This window comes from Carlito syrichta, unplaced genomic scaffold (assembly GCF_000164805.1).
Source record: "Carlito syrichta isolate Samal-C Ts95f unplaced genomic scaffold, Tarsius_syrichta-2.0.1 Scaffold305886, whole genome shotgun sequence".
Taxonomy (NCBI): domain Eukaryota; kingdom Metazoa; phylum Chordata; class Mammalia; order Primates; family Tarsiidae; genus Carlito; species Carlito syrichta.
In genome coordinates, this window is record NW_007249982.1 from 93,659 (window position 1) to 113,523 (window position 19,865).

At 43.8% G+C, this 19,865-nt stretch overlaps 1 pseudogene; it reads left to right on the top strand.

Annotated features, from left to right (window-relative positions):
* Nucleotides 1-19,865, top strand: part of LOC103265220 — a 39,933-nt pseudogene that overhangs the window by 16,334 nt on the left and 3,734 nt on the right.

A 19,865-nucleotide genomic window follows, 5' to 3' on the forward strand; every position in this document is an offset into this window, starting at 1 on the left:
GTTTTCAGTTTCCCAGGGCACTGGCAATACTAAAAAACTCCCAGTGACTCTCATGGGCAGCTTGGGTTGACGTCACTGTCTTACTCAGTATATCAAATTATTCACCCCTGAAGTAGCCCAGAGATCCCAAGGAAATAGGAGTTGTGGTAAAGGGAACATCCCAGGTTGACTCAGGTGAGCTAACCCTGTAGTTTTTATTTCTTCCCCTCTGTGTAGTGCCACTTGTGTGACAAGGAATTCATTTGTGCCACCTTTCTCTGGGACCATATCCAGCACAGGTATGCAGTCATGGCAGAAGGCTGTGAGTCCAGATAGCAGTCCAGTGCCCTTCAGAGACTGTGGAAGGTGTTGGGCTGGTATTCAGTGAGTGGGGTGACAGGCACCACCCAAATCTGCCCTCAGAAACTCATTGTTCAGTTGAGGATGGGGTGATCTCACCATCCACCATGGGATCCCACACAACCTGGAAGAGTGTCAGACCACAGGCGGAAGAAAGGGCTGAGAACCAGACAGGGAGATCCCAGTCTTAACTTTGTCCCTATCTGTGATGTTGGTCAATGCTTTCCACACTGTGTCTTAGTGACCTTCATTTTGAAAGGGGCTGTCAGATGGAATGACTTTGAAGGGTTTTTACCTTCCATCCATCTGTGAGTCTGTAATTCCCTGATGATAGTAATGAATAGACTTAATCGGTATAAATGAGCAGTTCATTTCTTTGACTTTTCTTTGTATCTGAGCTATGGTGATTAGTCACTTTTAATCTACCATTTCAATTTACAAATGAGTAGCAAAGCTCTATTTTCTTCCATATAGAGCTTTGCTTACTTTATATATATTTTTGAGGTTCAACAAAAAATCTATTAAAGCATAAATAAAATATAAAAATCTTATTAAATAAAACATCTCCCCCTTTCCATCACTTTAATGTCCTTTTCAAAGAACAAATCAAGTTTTAAAAGTCAGTACCATTTACCTAATGACTTTGCATTTATACATTTCTCATTTTTTTTTTAGTTCTGTTTTGGAGACCACTTAGAAAAAAACAGATATTCCATTTCTTAAATAATTTGTTTTGGATAAAATATGTATTTGATAAAGAATTTAAATAAGAGAAAGTAGGAAAAGGAAAATGAAAACCATAGATAATATCACCAGCAGTAAAAGAAACCATCAAGAGAGCAGGGAGACAGCCCACAGAATGGGAAAAAATATTTGCCAACTGTATATCTGACAAAGGCCTAATATCTAGTACAAGGAACTCAGATGTGCCAAAAGGAAAAAAAACAAAAATCCCCATTAAAAAGTGGGCAAAAGACATGAATAGACACTTCTCAAAAGAAGGTATACAGGCAGCCAACAGACACATGAAAAAGTGCTCAGCTTCACTCATCATCAAAGAAATGCAGATCAAAACTACATTGAGATACCACCTAACCCCAGTAAGAATGGCCATCATTAATAAAACAACAACAGATGCTAGTGAGGATGAGAAGAAAAAGGAACACTTCTACACTGCTGGTGGGAATGCAAACTAGTGCAGCCTCTTTGGAAGACAGTGTGGTGATTGATGAAAGAACAGAAATTGACCTTTCTTATGACCCAGCAATTCCCCTATTGGGAATATACCCAGAGGAACTCAAATCATTTCACAAAAAAGATACCTGCACATATATGAATGTTGCAACCCTATTCACAATAGCAAAAACATGGAACCAACCATGTTGGTTCTATCAAAGCTGCACTGGATTAGAAAAATATGGTGCATATACACAATGGAATATTATGCAGCCATAAAGAAGGACAAACATGGACTTTGCAGCAACTTGGATGTATTTAGAGTCAATCATACTCAGTGACCTATCACAGAAACAAAGAACAGAGTACCCCATATGTTCTCACTCAAAAACAGACCTTGAACAATTATCATAATACTATAAGAAAGGGATTGGCAGTAGTGGGAAACTGCCAGGGAATGAGGGGTAGGATTGGCAATTGAAGGAAACTGCTAGGGGAGGGAGGGGCACACCTCATCATCAAGGGTACCTGCATAATTAACTTTTGTCTACTTAACCCTGAATTGTACCCCACATCTTTAAAATAAGATTAAAAATTAAAAATATATATGTTAGCAGCAGTTAGTATTTCAATGTATCCTCTTATTTTTCTTATGTAAACATATAAGATCACATAGTACAGATTTTGACTTCTGCTAATTTTCACTTAAGACTGTTATACTTTGCAATGTCATTAAATTATCATTGAAAATGTGATTTTTTAATGGCTAAATAGTATTCCATCAAGCTGTTATCATACTTTATTTTACAGTTTCCCCATTGAATATACAGCTAACTCAGTCTCCCTACTATATAACACATGATGATTGATATTCTTTTTTCTAAATTTTAAATGTTTATTATTTTTATTTTTAAATTTTTTCATAGAGATGAGGTCTCGCTCATTTGCCCAGGCTGATCTCAAACTCTTGGTCTCAGAAAGCCTCCTGCCTCAGCATCTCAAGTTGTTGGTATTTCAGTTAGGAGCCACTGTGTCCAGCAGATATTCTTGTACGTAAATCTTTCTGTTTCTTATTGTCTCCTTAATGTAAAGTGCAGGCAGGAGAGAGAAAATGTGTTCTCGAGGTACCTTTTGGGAAATTCATGTTAATGACCTTTCTATTCTGAAGCAGCTGGCTTCCCAGATGCCCAGTTCTCCTATTCGAAACTCACCTTAAATCAGTTTATTATCCAATTAATGTCTACTGCAACGAACCATTGCTTGTTTCTAAAATGTTCACACTAAGAGAAACCATATCTCTTTCCAAGGAAAAGGCTTAGAATTTTAATAGCAGTACCATGTATCCAATAATCATTAAGTATACTTGAAAAAGTAGCAAATGTTTAATTGGTGTCTTTCTCATTAGCACTTAACTTGCCGTGTAGGCATGGTGGCTTACAGAGCAAACTCTGTTTCTAAAATACATACATACATACAAACATACATACATACATACATACTCTTGCTTATCAGTTTATGCTTTAGTTAGGATGTTTAATGATTCATTCTGAATCATTTTTTTAACCTAAAAACTTTAATGAATATGCTTCAACCAGCCTTGCTTAATATATCCCTTTACAATGCATGCTGGCTTTTTTCATTTGAAATTGAAAACTATACACTTAAATGATACCATATTACTAAAAAAAAGTAAGTGTAAACTATGAGTATTACTTTAAATTGCTCTCTGATGTCTTAGAATACATGGATATGCTCTTTGTGTTAATAATTGGTGCTATACTGGGTTCGGTGGCTCAGCCTGTAATTCCACGCCTTTGGGAGGCTGAGGTGAGTGGATTGCCTGAACCCGTGGGTTCAAGACCCACCTGGGCAGCGAGACCTCATCTCTACAATAAATCAAAAAATCAGCCGGGCGTGGTAGCACATGCCTGTAATTCCGGCTACTTGGAAGGCTGAGGCGGAAGGATCGCCAGAGCCCAGCAGGTTGAGACTGCGGTGGCCGGGAGCAGCCACTGCACTCCAGTCTGGGCGACAGAGTGAGACTCCAGCTCAAAAATAAATAAATAAATAATTGGTGTTATTCTGCCTCTATTACTATAGTAGTTTTGCCTTTCCATTTCCAAGTGTCAGTACTGTTGGAATACTGATTGTAAGTGACAATACAAGAACAGCTCACATTTATGGAGCTGTCGTGCCAGGCACTATGCTAAGCACTCTGGACGATCACATTTCACCCTCAAAACAACCCTCTGAGTGAGGCACTATTGTTATCTCCATTTTGCCGTTTGGGGAACAGATGGTCAGGGAGGTTATGTCCTTTTTTTTAGGTCAAAGACAAAGCTGATGTCAGCCCAAGGTGTGACTGAAAAGGCAAGAAACTACTTCCTAGATGTTTTGACATAAATGGGTCACCCTGTCCTTGCATGGACCCCACAGGAAACCAGAGGAAGCAGGAACAGCTCTTAGAAGAACTACAGACCAAGCTAAAGTGGACCCAGGAGAGCTGGAAGGCCAGAGGGGAGCCCAGAGGCAGCGACAACTCCAGGTGGGCATGAACAAGAAATGCCAGGGAGACTAGGGTAATGGACTACCTAGGAAACCCTAATGCACATGACTCCACAGGGGCAACATCCCAGCTGGCTTTTCAGAGTTGGGTGTCAGAGCTAAAATGGTGCTTTACTGGACATGGCAAATGATTTTAAGTAGTCTGGAAGGGAAAACCAATGTTTTTGCCAGACCTATGTGGACAAAGGTAGAGCGCCTGACAGTGCTGACATCGTAACAGTCCAGAAAAGCTCAATTCCTTACGTTCAGATGAAAGGAAAGTGAGTCAGTCGTGGTCATTGTGGTGGTCAGGTGTGTGTGGTGTATGGTGTGGCATATGTGTGTATGTGTGCTGTGGGTGTGAACATAGTGTGGTGTGTGTTATGTGTGTGTGGTGTGTATGCGCTTGTGTGTATAATGTGTGGTATGTGGTCTGGTATGTGGTACATTGTGTAGTAAGTGTGGTGTGTATATATGATGTGTGTATGTGTGGTGTGTAGTATGTTGTGTGGTATATATGTGGTATGTGTGTATATGGTGTGTGTGTGTGTGCTGTATGCAAGGTATGTTGTGCGGTATGTTTATATGTAAGATGTTTAAAACTGTTAGATGCTCCACAGATAGTGTTTTTGTCATCAGCACTCTTAGACCCCTGTAATCTTTCTTTTATTGTAATGCAAATACACATTGCCCACCAAGAATGTCACTTGTGATGAACAGTCACAGCAGTGATTCCCAACCATTCTGAAATTGTTATGCTTGTCTATGGTCAGACCATCCTGAATGCGCCTGATCTCTTCTGAAATTGTTATGCCTGCTCAATATCCCTCCCCATCTTTGCTTATTTTTCAGTTTGCAATAAAAATCAATTAAATTAACTTTGTGTCTCTAGGGAAATTCTCAATGACCCTCATGAAGTTTGGAGATCTCCCCCGCTCAGGTTTTCTCCACTGCAACTGGGAGTTGCTGTTATGTGCTGGGAGAGAATGGTGGACACACTATGGTCACACAGTCGGTGCCTCTGGTCCATCACTGTGAGATGCTAACCAATCTTTTATTTTTCATTTCAGCTCCAGCTCCCAAAAAACAAAAATATGACCACTGGACCCATGCCCCTCTAACACATATGCTTACCAGTTACTCAGTGGGGATGGCAGAAACAAGGCCAAAATCTGCTTTGAGAATGATTTGTAAGTACCAGTGTTTAGAAAGAAAGCATAGCTGTCTACTGCTTCTTCCCTGTTCTCTGAGGTTTATCAAGGAACATGTTCTTGGTTGCAGGCAAAAGACTGAGAGTGTTCAAAGGAAAATGGGAAGGCCATGCTGTATTCACTGGGGCAGGATATTGATTCTAATGGTTGTACATGCCCCGTGGTAAACTGTTTTACAGTTTCATTCAACTGCAGTTGGAACAAAGCTTAGTGCTATATTTTGTGCTTTACTTTGACTAAGTAAAGAATATGCCATTCAGAGTCATGGGACACCAACATTCAACTGACATAGTTTTTTCAGTTTTGTTTTATGATCCTCACCCTGATGGATTAAGCAGGTGTGGTTTTTCTCTGTACCCTACACCTCATACTTCTTCAATATTCTGGGAAAATGAGCATAGAATTGGTATTATTTCTTTTTATATGTTTGATGTAATTTTCCAACGAAGCTATCTGGGCATGGAGGGTTTGGGGTGATATTTTTAACTACAAATTCTATGTATCTCATAAGTATAGGGCTATTCAGGTCATCTGCTTCTTCTTGAGCGAGCCCCAGTATTGTTTCAGTGCCTCTTTGATTTATAGTACAACCAAGCTCACCATAGTCTTTGTTTGTTCAGACCTGAAATCAGTCATTTCTCTAAAGGGATAGTTCGCTCAATGGGACATGACATTGAGAGACAAATCTGGACAATTTGTATGCTCATAGCCCCCAGGATGAAATCATTCCTAAGCACTTTGAGTGGTCAGAGCCAAGAAGTGCATTTTTTTCTAAATCACGAATTGACATTAGAATTTCCTATTCAGATGTAAGACCTCAGGGTTTTTTCCTCCTTAAATTGATTTTACACTTTTTTACACTTTAGCTCTTTTCTCCTTACACTGAAATCTTGGTTCCTGGTAGCATTAATGAAATTGCAACACCATTACTGCTAACAATACAACTACTGAATGAAGTTTGAAATTTTTTTGCAGTCCTTTTTATCTTTGAAAATATTCCATTAAGGTTATACGGTTAGAATATTATGACTGTATTTGTCAGGATTCTCCGGAAAGACAAAAGGAGATACAGAGAGAGAGAGACACACAGAGATACACACACACACACACACACACACACACACACAGAAAGAGGGGAAATTAGAGAAAGAGGGAAGTGGATTTATTAGGAAAACTGGCAGAGGGTGACAAGTGCCACCACAGGTTATCTGCAAATTGGAGACCCTAGAATGCTGGTAGTGTGGCTCAGTTCAAATCCAAAAACCTCAAAACCAGAGAAGCTGACAGTGTAACTCTCAGTCAGAGACTGAAGGCCTGAGACCCCAAGGTGCTATTGGTGTAAGTATTGGAAGCCAGAGGCCAAGAGCCTGGAGTTCTGATGTCCAAGGGTAGTACAAGAAATCTATCTCAGCTCTAAGAGAGAGAGAGGGAAAAGGGAACTGAAATTGTCCTTTTAGAAGGAACCCACCCACTCCCACAGAAGCAAACCTACTCCTGCAATAATGATACTAAACCCATTCATAAGGGCAGAACCCTCATGGCCTAATCACCTCTTAAAGGTCCCACCTCTTAATACACTTATAATGGCAATTAAATTTGGACATGAGTTTAGGAGTTGACAAACATTCAATTCATGGCAATGACCAGAGTCATATAAAATAGTTATTTTCCCCATTATTATGTTGCAGTTGGATTAATTTCAGTTTACTTTCAATTTTAAGGTCTTTCTGTTTTTCTTTATATTTAATTTAGTTTTTGAATATGTAATGCATTTACATGGTTCAGACAACATCATGTGTCCTCACATGAGATACTCACAGAAATCTTCCCTTCCCTCTACTTTTTCTCCCCACCTCTGTTCCCATTTCCATTAATTTTTTATTAGTTTTTAATGTATTCCTTCAGTATTTTAATGGCAAAATAGTTATATATGTATATATATTAATAATACATACTTATGTGTGTGTCTTATATACATTTATATATGCATGAATTTGTGTGAGTATATATGCATATGTGTATATACTCATTCGAGAGGGGACCTGAAAAAAACTGGAATTATCTTTTGGAGGGCAGACCCCTTGTAGTACACTCAAAATTTGTTCCTCCAGATCAAATAGTCAACCAAAAGTTTTTATCTGAAAGTTTTGAGAAGGTTGTGTCACGATTTGTGGAAGAAATGTCCAAAGTTGTGGAAAACAGGTGACTGGTTCTCCCACCATGACAACGTACCTGCTCACACTGAACTGAGTGTTCAGCAGTTTTTGACCAAAAGTTTCATGACCCTCGTGCCCTACCCTCCCTATTCACCCAGTCTCATCTGGAAAGTTTTTTTGTTTGTTTTTCTCCCCAATGAAAAAAGTCCTTAAAGGGAAATGTTTTGCCGATGTGGAATAGGTGAAACAAAAAACAGCAGAAGCACTAAAAGACATCCATATTGATGGGTTCAGAAACTGTTTTGAACAGTGAAAAAAGTGTCTCAATAGAAATATTGCATCAAATAGAGAGTATTTTGAGGATGACTGAAGTTTAACATGTAAGAATAAATACACGATTTTTTAAAAATAAAGTATTGGGTTGTTGGGGTCCCCCTCACACACATACATATATACACACCTATACACACCCACATATCCTTTCTTACATAAAAGGTAACAAACTCTATACACAGTTTTGCTTTTGTTAAACTGAGTTTAGCCCAAAGCTGTCTCCTTGCATATTTGGGGTTGACCAAGAGGTTTCTCTGTACCCTTTCACATGGTGAACTGTAGCTGCAACAGGCTGTAACCCACTCTCGTGCCAATCATTTAGTTGGCCAAAAGTTGCCAACTATTCAAACCAGATTCAAATAAGGACAATACTGAGCTGTAACCAATATGACTGTGTCTGTCCCTCACTTCTGTTTGTCATTTTCCTTTGGTTTTTTTGGGGGGGGGTCCATAAATCTTCTTTTACCATGTGGTTGCACTGGAGTTTCTGTGAGTCTACTCTGTTTCAGCAGGCTGCCTGATTCACAAATTGTCTTTGCTCAGTTAAACTCTGTTAAAATCAATTTGTCTTAAGTTTTTTTTTTCTTTTGACACTTTCTTCACTTAACAGTGTAATAGCAATTACTGCATATCAGTTCATGAAGCTTTTACTCATTGATTTTTATTGGTCTATGGTATTCCATAGATGGATATATCCTAGTTTATTTAACTAGTTCTGCACTGATAGATATGTTTGAAATTTTGAAATCTTTTGGTATTACAGATAACACTGCAGTTAATAACCTTGTGAATTTTTTTTTTTTTTGAGTTGGAGTCTCTGTTGCCCAGGCTGGAGTGCAGTGGTATGCTCATGGCTATTGCAGCCTTGATCTGCTGGCTCAGATAATCCGTCCACCTCAGCCTCCCAAGTAGCTGGAACTACAGGAACATGCCACCATGCCCAGCTAATTTTTTATTTATTGTAGTGACAAGGTCTCACCAAGTTGTTCAGGCTGGTCTCAAATCTCTGAGCTCAGGCAATCCTCTCACCTCTGCCTCCCAAAATGCTGGGATTTTATAGGCGTAAGCCACTGTGCCTGGAAATTATAGTTTATTTTAATTATAATAAGGTGAAAACTTGTGTAATCGGTTAAGAAACAGACTAGCAGTTAACAAGCCCTCTGTGTACCCCTTCCCAAATGTACCCCCTCATTCCTTACCACCCAGTGGTGACCTCTGCTTTCATAGTGGTCATTTTCTTCCTTTTCTTGATAGTTTTACTACCTAAGCACGCATTACAAAACACTGCTGTTTAATTTTGTCTGTTTTGAACTTTAAATAGAATCATAAACCACACACTCTTTTGTGTCTCACTTTTTTGCTCAAAATTATAAATTGTGAGATTTATCTTTGATGTTGAATGTAGTAGCTATTGCTCATGAATTTGCATTGCTGTGTGATATTTTATTGCACGAATATACTGCAATTTATTTATCCATTCTACTGTTGAATGATATTTGGGTCATTCCCAGTTTGGTGTTATTATGAATCGTGATACTGTGAATATCGTTGTTTTTGTCTCATTGAGAGAGGAACTAGCTAGAGAAAAGCTAGGCAGACAGATAAGGTGGGTCCCCCAATAATAATGTAGTGAATTTCCAGCAGACCTCTAGGGCTGATACACCCAAGTTGGTAAATAAGCTTCCTAAAAGCCTCTCAAGCTAGAGCTTAAGTACTCACTGCTGGGTTAGAAAAACAACCAATCAGCTCACTGTCAAGTGCTGACCAATCAGCTCACCATTAGTACTTACCAATCAGCATAGCTAGTGATGACCAATCAGCTCACAGCTAGTGCTAGCCAATCGACTGAGTCTTAGGGCTATATAAGCACCAGGTTGCAGCGCCAAATAGGCAAACTCCCGGTGTCCCCCGCTCAGTGTGGGAGCGCTTCTGTCCTCTCAATAAGTCATTCTTTCTCAACTTTCTGGCTATCCATATCTCTCATTCCTCATTGTCAGAACCAAAGAGCTGTACAGCCTGGAGGCTGGCTTGCCAGCTGACAGAGCTGACTGAACTGGAAGAGCTGCTGGCAGATGAAACTCCAAAGCTCAGACACTTCTGGAGATGCAACATTCTCAGAGCTTAGCTCGCCAGCCCATTAGAGCGAACATTCTTGGGGCCAACCTTGCCGGCCTATTGAGCTGACCCTCTCCGGGACTCTTATGGCCGACCCATTGAACTGACACTCTCCAAGCCTGGGCTGATCTGAAAAATCTGTATCATCATGTACAGACATTTCTGCTGAACATTGGAGGTTTCTTGGTGGAGGGTATCCCACAGCTAGCCTCAAATTTGGTGATACTCTAGTAGGACTCATAAGGCTCAATAGCAGGTTATACTAATGACAAGATTTATTACAGCAAAAGATACAGAGCAAAAGCCGCTGTATGGTCTGATGGTGGTGAATTTTTGTAATTTGTTTCTCTGAAATATTGTTATTTTTATCTTCATTCCAGGAGGATATTTCTGCAGGCCATGTCAGCCATTATTTTCTTTCAGTACATTCAAAGTACTATTCCACTGTCCTCTGCCTTCCATTTTTTTCTTTTGAGAAGTCAGCTGAAATCTAATTGTTGCTACCGTGAAAGTAACTGTCTATTTCCCCCTCCGATTTTCTTTCAGAGTTTTTCCTTGCATTTGTTGTCCTGCAGTTGTACCCTGATGTGTCTTTTGTTTATGTATCTTCTCTGGGGACTTGGGGGCTTCTTAAATATGTATGTATTGAAGTCCTTAATCAAATTTAACAAATTCTCTGCTATTATGTCGTCTGTCCCATTCTCCTCTTCTTCTGAGATTCTTAACAAATATATGTTAGTCCTTATTATTACTATGTTCTCCATAGCCTGCAGTCTATTTTGTATGTTCCATCTTTTTATCTCTCTGTCCTTTATTTGGGTGAGCAGAACTGTTTTCCAGTTCACTAATTCTCTCTTCCACTATGCTTAACCTGCTATTAAACCCATCCAATGATTACTGACTTTAGGTCATTATGTTATTTTAGTTTTAGCTTTAAAACTTCATTTTTGTTCTTTTTCAAATCACATGTCAATTTTTATAATTTTCAGTTCTGAAGTTTTCAGTATTATCAATCATTTTGTTTAATATATTAAGTACAGTTATTTTAAAGTCTGAGTTGGATAACTACCATTGGGAGCCCCTGTGAGTCTATCACTATTCTCTGTTGTTTTCTGCCAATTCCATTGGTTCTCGTTTATGTTAGCTTCTTTCCTCATGTGCCAGGTTACATTTGAGAGTGTGCCAAACAATACATTTGAAAATTTGTTTTTTAAAAACATTGAGACATAGGATAATATTTTTTCTTCTGAGGATTTTTCTTTGCTTCTGCCAGGGATCTGGAAACCTTACTATAACAGGAAAACCTGAATACATTTTAGACATTGAGAGTTTCTAGGCTGCTCAGTTGACTTAAAACTGGGCTGAAAAATATACAAGTTATGATTTACTTCTGGTTCACTCTGACTTTTAGAATTCAATCTTTTGTGACCCTAACCCAAATACTATGGCCCCACTTTAGCTTCCAACTCTGTCCCCCTGGCCTCACCTCATTGTCAAAAGTGTTGGTCACTTCCGTAGGCACCTTTTCTGGAGTCAGCAAATTCTCCTTGGTTAAAAGCAGCTTTAATTGCTGACCCACCACCTTGAAATTTAGTCTTCTCCCACATCTTGGCTTGGGAAGTTCCTTAATACCTTATTTGGTCTCAATATATTCAACCAGATCTTTAAAAGAAATGTGTCATGTTTTCTTCTTTTCCATATAGGAGAGTGGGTTCAGCTTTCCAATTTTCCAGTATCAGAAACAGAAGTTTCTTTTTGCTTCTTTTCAAGTTTTTATAGAATACTCTCTAAAATAGTTTAAAAGCTCAGAAGACTAATAGAGGAGTTTAGGTGCACATGTCAAGAGCAGAATATTAAGTGTCATATTCATTACTCCAAAGTATGGAAAAAGAGGAAAGCTTCCAATGTCCACATGAAGTGAACATGTCATTGATTCTAAAACCTGACAAAGAGTACATGCACACATACACATAAACACAACACAGCTTCTGTGATCTTCAGGAATAACTACCATCTCCTGGAAAGTCACTTGGTTATCCTGGTTTTCAAGCATAATTCCCCTGAATTTGACATTTCATATTCTCTATTACAAAAAGTAAAAATTAAGTGACATAGGTATTTATTTCAAGAGATAAACTGGATTAAAGTTTGTGGTTGGATGAAAGTATCACCAAGACTCAAGTGAAGCCATCACTCCACTAAGAGGGAGAAGGAGGTATAGGAGTTGATGCTACCAGACTTGGACTGGGTTCTCTTACTGACCCATCTCTCAATGCTTCATACCTGTAGGGAAAAATGAAAGCTCAAGAAGTGGTTGAGGATTCAGTGAAAGGAGATTTGTAAGGAGGCTGAGCTAATAAATATCAGTCTTTTTTCTCCCTAACCATTTGTCTAAATTAGAAGATTAAATGCAGTTTCCACGTGCCCTGGGGAACTGAGTCCATAAGAACTAGGGATAGATGTGTGTGGCTCAAGAATGGGGTGATGTTGTAAGGGTCTGTACCAAGGTCAGCATAGATCTGCAAGGAAATGGTAAGCAATGGTAGATGAGACAGAAATTCTATCAAGCAAAGACTTCACAAAGCAGAAGGGCCACTCATTTCTTGTTGTTTTGTCTTATTTACTTTGGATTTTAGACATGCGGGGGACAAGTGAAGGTTTGTTTTATTACAAAAGTAGCCTGCGCACAGGTGAAGTTTGGGCTTCTAGCTGGCCCTCTCTCCCCTTGGTAGTGGACCAGGTACCCTTTGTGTTGCCATGTCCCACCTCCCTCCTCCACCTACCTCCTCCTCCCTCCCTCCTCTAGCAGCGTCCATCAACTGCTGATCCCTTCCTTGTGCTAATGTAACTAGTGTTCAGGGCCCACCTGTGAGTGAGAGCATGCAGTATTCAGTTCTTTGTTTTTGTAATAGTTCACTTAGTATGATGGTCTCCAGTTGCATCCAAGTATATATATAGTATAGCATTTCATCGTGTGTCTGTACGGTTTTTTTTTTATCCAGTCCACTTTCGATGGGTATCAAAAAGTTCCTTGAGTAGCACTTAGTTACATTTCAGGTTCATAGGAGAAAAGTCTGGAAATGTTGCCAGAGGAATAAATATTGCCGTTGACAACTGTAAGTTATTAAATGTTTTCCTTAAAACTTCTCTAAAAGCTCTATGATTAAATTTGCAAAGATACTTTGAATTTTCAAGACTTTTGCACCTGAGCTAGTCTAAGTTTATATTTTAATGCATTTCTAAATTATACATATTCAATTATTTTTACAAGTCTCACTTTTCAGATTTTTATAGCTCCAACAACAACAACAAAACAACTGAAAACCAAATATAATCAGACTTTATAGAAAAAGAAAGAGGAAGGCGAAAGGCAGAGTTAAAACCAGATGAGCAGGCCAAGGAGGCTGAGCCCGTGGCCTTAGCTTAAGCCTCGCATTTGCTATAAGATTCCTGGTGGCTAAAAAGTGGGTGACACCACAGGCCAATTTACAATCTAAGTGATAAAAGCCATTAGAGTCTCAGGGGAAACAAAACATGACCTTCCTAGAAAAAACCTGTCACGATTGCCACCGAGGGCCATAGGCAATAAGAACCATGGCAGCTTTAGGAAAAGGATATCATACAGCATCCCTGTGAGTGAGCAGATGCCATGGTCCAGTCTGGTGTTTCTGTGGAAGGAGGTGAATGGGCTTGGCTGTGCTGAGGGGGGAGTTCTGCTGCATCTGAGGGATAAGGTGGATGGGCTTCCTCTGAGAGGGGCCTTGGCTGAGAGGAGGCTCTGTTGTGTCTGTGAAAGAGATGGGTGGGCCAGGGCTGGGAGGGGAACTTTGGTAGTTCTGTGGTATGAGGTGGGTGGGCCAGGTCTGAGCTGAGGGGAGTACTCTGAAATGTCTGTGGGGTGAAGTGGGTGGGCCTGGGCTGGGTTAAGGGGGGAGCTGCAGTCTGTCTGTGAGATGTGGTGGGTGGGCCTAAACTGAGCTGAGGAGGCTCTGTTGTGTCTGTGAAAGAGATGGGTGGGCCAGGGCTGGGAGGGGAACTTTGGTAGTTCTGTGGGATTCGAGGGGTGGACCTGGACTGAGGGCAGGACTCTAGTGTGCTATGGGATGAGGTGGGTAGGCCTGGGCTGAGGGGGGAGCTCTGGTGTGTCTGTGGGATGAGGGGGGTGGGGCTGGGCTGAGAGGGGAGTTCTAGTGTGCTGTAGGTTGAAGTGGGTGGGTCTGGGCTGAGATAGGAGGTCTGTTGTGTCTGTGGGATTAGGTAGGTGGGCTGGGCTGAGGTGGAAGCGATGGTGTATCTGTGGGATGTGGTGGGTAAACCTGAGTTGAGCTGAGGGCAGCTCTGGTGCGTCTGTGGGATGCTATGGATGGGCCTGGGTTTAGGGACAAGCTCTAGTGTTTCTATGGGATGCTGTGGGTGGGCCTGAGCTGAGGGGAAGCCCTGGTGTGTCTGTGCGATGAGGTGGGTGGGCCTAGGCTGAGAGGGGAGCTCTGGTGTCTCTGCGATATGGTGGGTGGGTCTGGGCTGAGAGGGGAGCTCTGGTGTGTCTGTAGAATGAGGTGGGTGGGCCTGGACTGAGCTGAGGTTAGAGCTCTGGTGTGTCAGTGAGATGAGGTGAGTAAGCTGAGACTGAGGAGGGAGTTCTGGTGTGTGTGTGCAATGAGGTGGGTGAACCTAGGCTGAGTGGGAACTCTAGTGTGTCTGTGGGATGAGATGGGTGGGCCTGAGCTGGAGGCAGTGCTGGTTTGTCTGGACTGAGGTTGGTGGGCCTGGACTGTGGGGGGATCGCTGATGTGTCTTTGGGATAAGGCTAGTGGGTCTGGGCTAATGGAAGAGCTCTGGTGAGTCTGTGGGATGGGGTGGGTTGGCCTAGGCTGAGGTGGGAGGTGTGATGTGTCTGTATGATGAAATGGGTGGGCCTGGGCTGACAGGGGAGCTCTAGTGTGTCTGTGGGATGAGGTGGGTGGGTGTGGGCTGAACAGGGAACTCTGGGGGATGCTGTGGATGGGCCTAGGCTGAGGGGGAAGCTCTAGCAAGGCTGTGGAATGAGTTGGGTGGGCCTGGGCTGAGAGGGGAGGTCTGTTATGCCTGTGGAATGAAGTAAGTGGTAGTGGGCTGACGAGGGAGCTCTGGTGTGTCAGTGCAATGTGGTGGGTGAGCCTGGACTAAGGGTGGAAGCTCTGGTGTGTCTGTGGGATGAGGTGGATGGGTCTGGACTGAGCTGAGGGGAGTTCAGGTATGTCTGTGGGATTAGAGGGGTAGACCTGGGCTGAGGGGGAGTTGTGGTTTTTCTGTGAGATGAAGTGGGTGGGCTTGGGCTGAAGGGGAAGCTCTGTTGTGTCTGTGGGTTATGGTGGGTGGGACTGATTGAGCTGAGGAGAGTTCTGGTGTGTCTGTGAGATGCTAAGGGTGAGCCTGGGTTTAGGGGTGAACTCAAGCTTGTCTGTGGAATTCTGTGGGTGGGTCTGAGCTGAGGGAGAAGCTCCAGTGTGTCTGTGCAATGAGGTGGGTGGGCATGGGCTAAGGGAAAGCTCTAGTAAACTGTGGTATGAACTGGGTGGACCTGGGCTGAGGAGCATACTCTGGTGTGTCTGTGGGGTGCTGTGAGTAGACCTGGATTGAAGAAGAGGTCTGTTGTGTCTGTGGAATGAGGTAGGTAGTAGTAGACTGAGAGCAGAGCTCAGGTGTGTGTGTGGGATGTGGTTGGTGGGTTTGAGCTAAGGGAAGAAGCTCTAGTGTGTCTGTGGGATGAGGTAGGTGGGACTGGGCTGAGGGGAGGAGCTCTGGTGTGTTTGTGGGATGAGGTGGGTGGGTAGGTGGGACTGGGCTGAGGGTTAAGCTCTGGTGTGTCTGTTGGATGAGGCGAGTGGGCCTGGACTGAGCTCTGGTGTGACTGTGGGATAAAATGGGTGGGCTGGGCTTAGGGGGAGCTATGGTATATCTGTGGGATGTGTTGTGTGGGCCTGGGCTAAGCTGAGGGTGGAGCCCTGGGGTGTCTGTGTGATGAGGTATGGGGGCTTGTGCTGAGGGTGGAGCTCAAGTGTGTTTCTGTGGTGAGGTGAAATGCACCTGGGCTGGGAAGTGAGCTCTAGTGTGATGTAGGAAGAGGTGGGTGGGCTTGGGCTTACTGGGGAGCTCTAGTGTGCTGTGGGATGAGGTGGGTGAGCCTAGGATGAAAGGAGAACTCTGGTATGTCTGTGGAATGCAAGGGGTGGGCCTGAGCTTAAGGGGGAGCTCTGGTGTGCCTTTGGGATGAGATGAGTGGGTCTAGGCTGATGGGTAAGCTCTGGTTTGTGTCTGTGGGGTGAGCCCGAGCTGAGGCGGGAGCTCTGGTATGTCTCTATGATGCGGTGGCTGAGGGGAGAGCTCTGTTGTGCCTGTGGGATGAGGTAGGTGGGCCTGGGCTGCGGGGGGGGGGAAGCTCTAGTGTGTTTGTGCGGTAAGATTTGTGACCTGAGCTGAGGGAGGAGCTCTGGTGTGTCTATACGATGAGGAGGGTAGGCCTGGGCTGAAGGGGAACACTAGTGTGTCTGTGAGATGAAGTGGGTGTGCCTGAGCTGATGTGTCTGTGCGATGAGATTAGTGAGCCTGGGCTGTCGGGGGAGTTCTGGTGTGTCTGTGGGTTGAGGTGAGTGGGCCTGGGCTGAGGATCGAGCCCTGGTGTGTCTGTGTTTGAGGTGGGTAGGCCTGGGTTTTGGTGGAGCTCTGGTGTCTCTGTGGGATGAGGTGGATGGGCCTGGCCTGCGCTGAGGAGAGAGCGCTGGTGTGTGTGTGGGATGAAGTGAGTGGGCATGGCCTGAGGGCGGAGCTCTGGTGTGTTTGTGCGATGAGGTTGGTGGACCAGGGCTGAGCAGAGAGCTGTAGTGTGCTGTGAGATGAGATGGGTAGGCCTGAGCTGATGTGTCTGTGCGATGAGATTAGTGAGCCTGGGATGAGGGGCGAGCTCTAGTGTGTCTATGGGATTAGGTGGGTTGTCCTGGGTTGATGAGGGAACTCTGGTGTGTCTGTGGAATGCAATCTGTGGGCTTAGACTGAGCTGAGGGTAGAGTTCTGGTGTGTCTGTGGGATGAGGTAGGTTGTTTGGGGCTGAGGAAAGAGCACTGGTGTGTCTGTGAAATTAGGTGGGTGGCCCTGGGCTGAGGGGGGAGCTCTGGTATGTCTGTGGGATGAGATTAGTGGGCCTGAGTAATGGGGGGGGAGCTCTGGTGTGTCTATGCAGTGAGGTGGGTGGGTCTGGGCTGAGCGGGAACTCTCGTGTGTCTGTGGAATTACATAGGTAAGCCTGGGCTGATGGTGGAGCTCTAGTGTTTGTATAATGAGGTGGGTCAGCCTGGGTTTGGGGGCCAGCTCTGTTATATCTTTCAGATGACGTGAGTTGGCCTGGGCTGAGGGGGGAGCTCTGGTGTGTCTGTGGGATGAGATGTTTGTGCCTGGGCTGACAGGTGAGCTCTGATGTGTTTGTCAGATGAGGTGAGTGGGCTTTGGCTGAGGAGGGTGCTCTGGTGTGGCTGTGGGATGCTGTGGGTTGGCCTGGGCTGAGAGCAGAACTCTGGTGTGTCTTAGGATGATATGGATGGGCCTGGACTGAGTGGGGAGCTCTAGGATGTCTATGTAATGAGGTGGGTGGACCTGGGCTGAGGGGGTAGCTCTGGTGTGTCTGTGGGATCAGGTGAGTGGATCTCTAGTGTCTGTGGGATGAGGAGGTTGGTCCTGGGCTGAGGGTGGAGCTCTGGTGTGTCTTTGGGATGAGGTGGGTAGGCCTGGGCTGATGCGTGGCTCTGGTGTATCTGGGGTCAGATAGGTGGGCTTGGGCTGAGGGCGGAGGGCTGGTGTGTATGTGATATGTGGTAGGTGGGTCTCGGCTAAAGGGAGTGATCTTGTGTGTTTGTGGGATGAAGTGCGTGGTCCTGGGCTGGGCTGATGGAGGATCTGTCTGTGGGTTGTGGTGTGTGGCTCTGGGCTTGCTGAGGGGAGCTCTGATGTGTCTGTGGTGTGCACTTGGTGGGCTTGGTCTGGGGTGGGAGCTCTGGTGTGTCTGTGCAATGAAGTGAGTGGGCTTGGACTAATGAGAGAGCTCTGGTAGTCTGTGGGTTGAGGCAGGTTGGTCTGGGCTGATTGGGAGTTCTGGTGTGTCTTTGGGAAGTGGTTAGTGGACCTGGGATGAGCTGAGGGGGGAACTCGAATGTTACTGTTGGATCAGGTGGGTGGACCTGGGTTGCAGGGGAGGCTTGCTCTGGTGTTTCTTTCAGAAGAGGCTGATCGGGGAGGTAAGAGCGTTAGATTAATTGTAACCCAAAGCATCCTAGAACAGTTTCCAGGCACTGTCTTCCTTACCTGATGGTAGTGACACTTCTCAAGTGATGACATCCCTGTCACTGCTGGCTGGGTCATCTATGGTGTTTCCTGGAGAGAGACATGGAATAAATATGCCATACCCTGGGCTGTGGTGCCACAGATGTGCCCTGGGTTCCTTGGACTATCTAGTAAAATGCTTCTTTTATTTTCAGATGTAACTGGGAGTGTGACAGCAATCCAATATTTTGACATGTATTAAGGGGGTAAGAAAACTGTTCCTGTTAACATTCAGATTAATTTTAAACATAAAATTAAGATTAAAAAAACACAAAAATGTCAACCATATTTATTTTGTCTACTAAAACAAAAATGCCCACAGTTCTCCTCAGTGTTCTAGAATGGTCTTCTATAAATCCTGCTAGGCTCTAATTGAATTCATATAATAAAGTTAGAAGGCATTATCTAGAAGAGTTTTTTCTTCTATTTTACTTTTCCTCAGTATTTCTCGTTTATGCTTAAATGGGATAAAAAGAAAGAATAAAAACCTTCTGTTAAAAAAAAGTTTATGTAAAATAATGTAACCAACATCCAGCCCTGACTGCCATCAGCCCTTAAAAGCTGTCATAATTACTTCTGGTGGCTCATGGTGCCCTGCTAGGCCTAAGGCAAGCTTTCCCAGAACCCACATGTGCCATCTCCTTCCATGGTCTCTCTTCACTGAGACATGGATCTTGACTGCAGTTTTTCACCAGGATATACCAGCTTCACCTGTTTTTGAGCTGGCATTTTACTCTGTCACCCAAGTTGGAGGGCAGTGGCATGCTCATGGCTCACCACAGCCTCAGCCTTCTAAGTAGCTGGGACCACAGGTGCACACCACCATGCCCAGCTAATTTTTTTATGTTTTGTAAAGACGAGGTCTTGCTGTGTTGTCCAGGCTGGTCTTGAACTCCTGGGCCCGAGCAATCTTTCCACCTCAGCCTCCCAAAGTACTGGTGGCATGAGCCACTGTGCCTGGCCAAGCTTCTCCTATTTTTTTTTAAACTAAGAGTTGTTACAACAAGTCTTTGTCAAGATGATGGAGAAGAGGAAGAGGAAATGCCTCCATCCCCCATGAGAACTGTGCAGTTGTGCTCTGCAGTTATCCTAAGCCAGACCTGACAACAATGCCACATTGCTGAGTACTAGAGTTTGAGATTTACTATTTTCTTCCTATAAGGCACTGATAAGTCTCTTAGCACACACTTGGCCATGTTGGGCTTGGTCTGCATTTCTTGTATTGAAGCCCTGTGGCATCTCTGTCTCGCACACGTCAGAGTATTCTAGGATAGTCATGCCTTGGGCCTGGCTTTTTGTCGTGATTGCAGAGAATGTTGCTGTGCTTCAGGGTGAGAGTCTGGCTAATGGAATCTCTGCCATCTGATTCTTGCCACATTGAGCTCCTGTTACCTCGTTTATTGTTCAGGGAAATCTCCTGTTGCCTCATTTATTGGTCAGGGAAAGCTCCTTGATTGCTTCTCACTGTAACCCTGAACAACCGTTGCATGCCTCCTGTTAGTCCTCTTCCTTCTGTGCCATGCCACTCTCCTCAGATGGTCCCCACAGAGCCCCAGCACACATTTTCCCATAAAGACCTAGTGCACCACCTGCAGGGTTCTAGGAAGCCCAGGATTCAGAGCAGACGCAGCAGTAAGCGAGA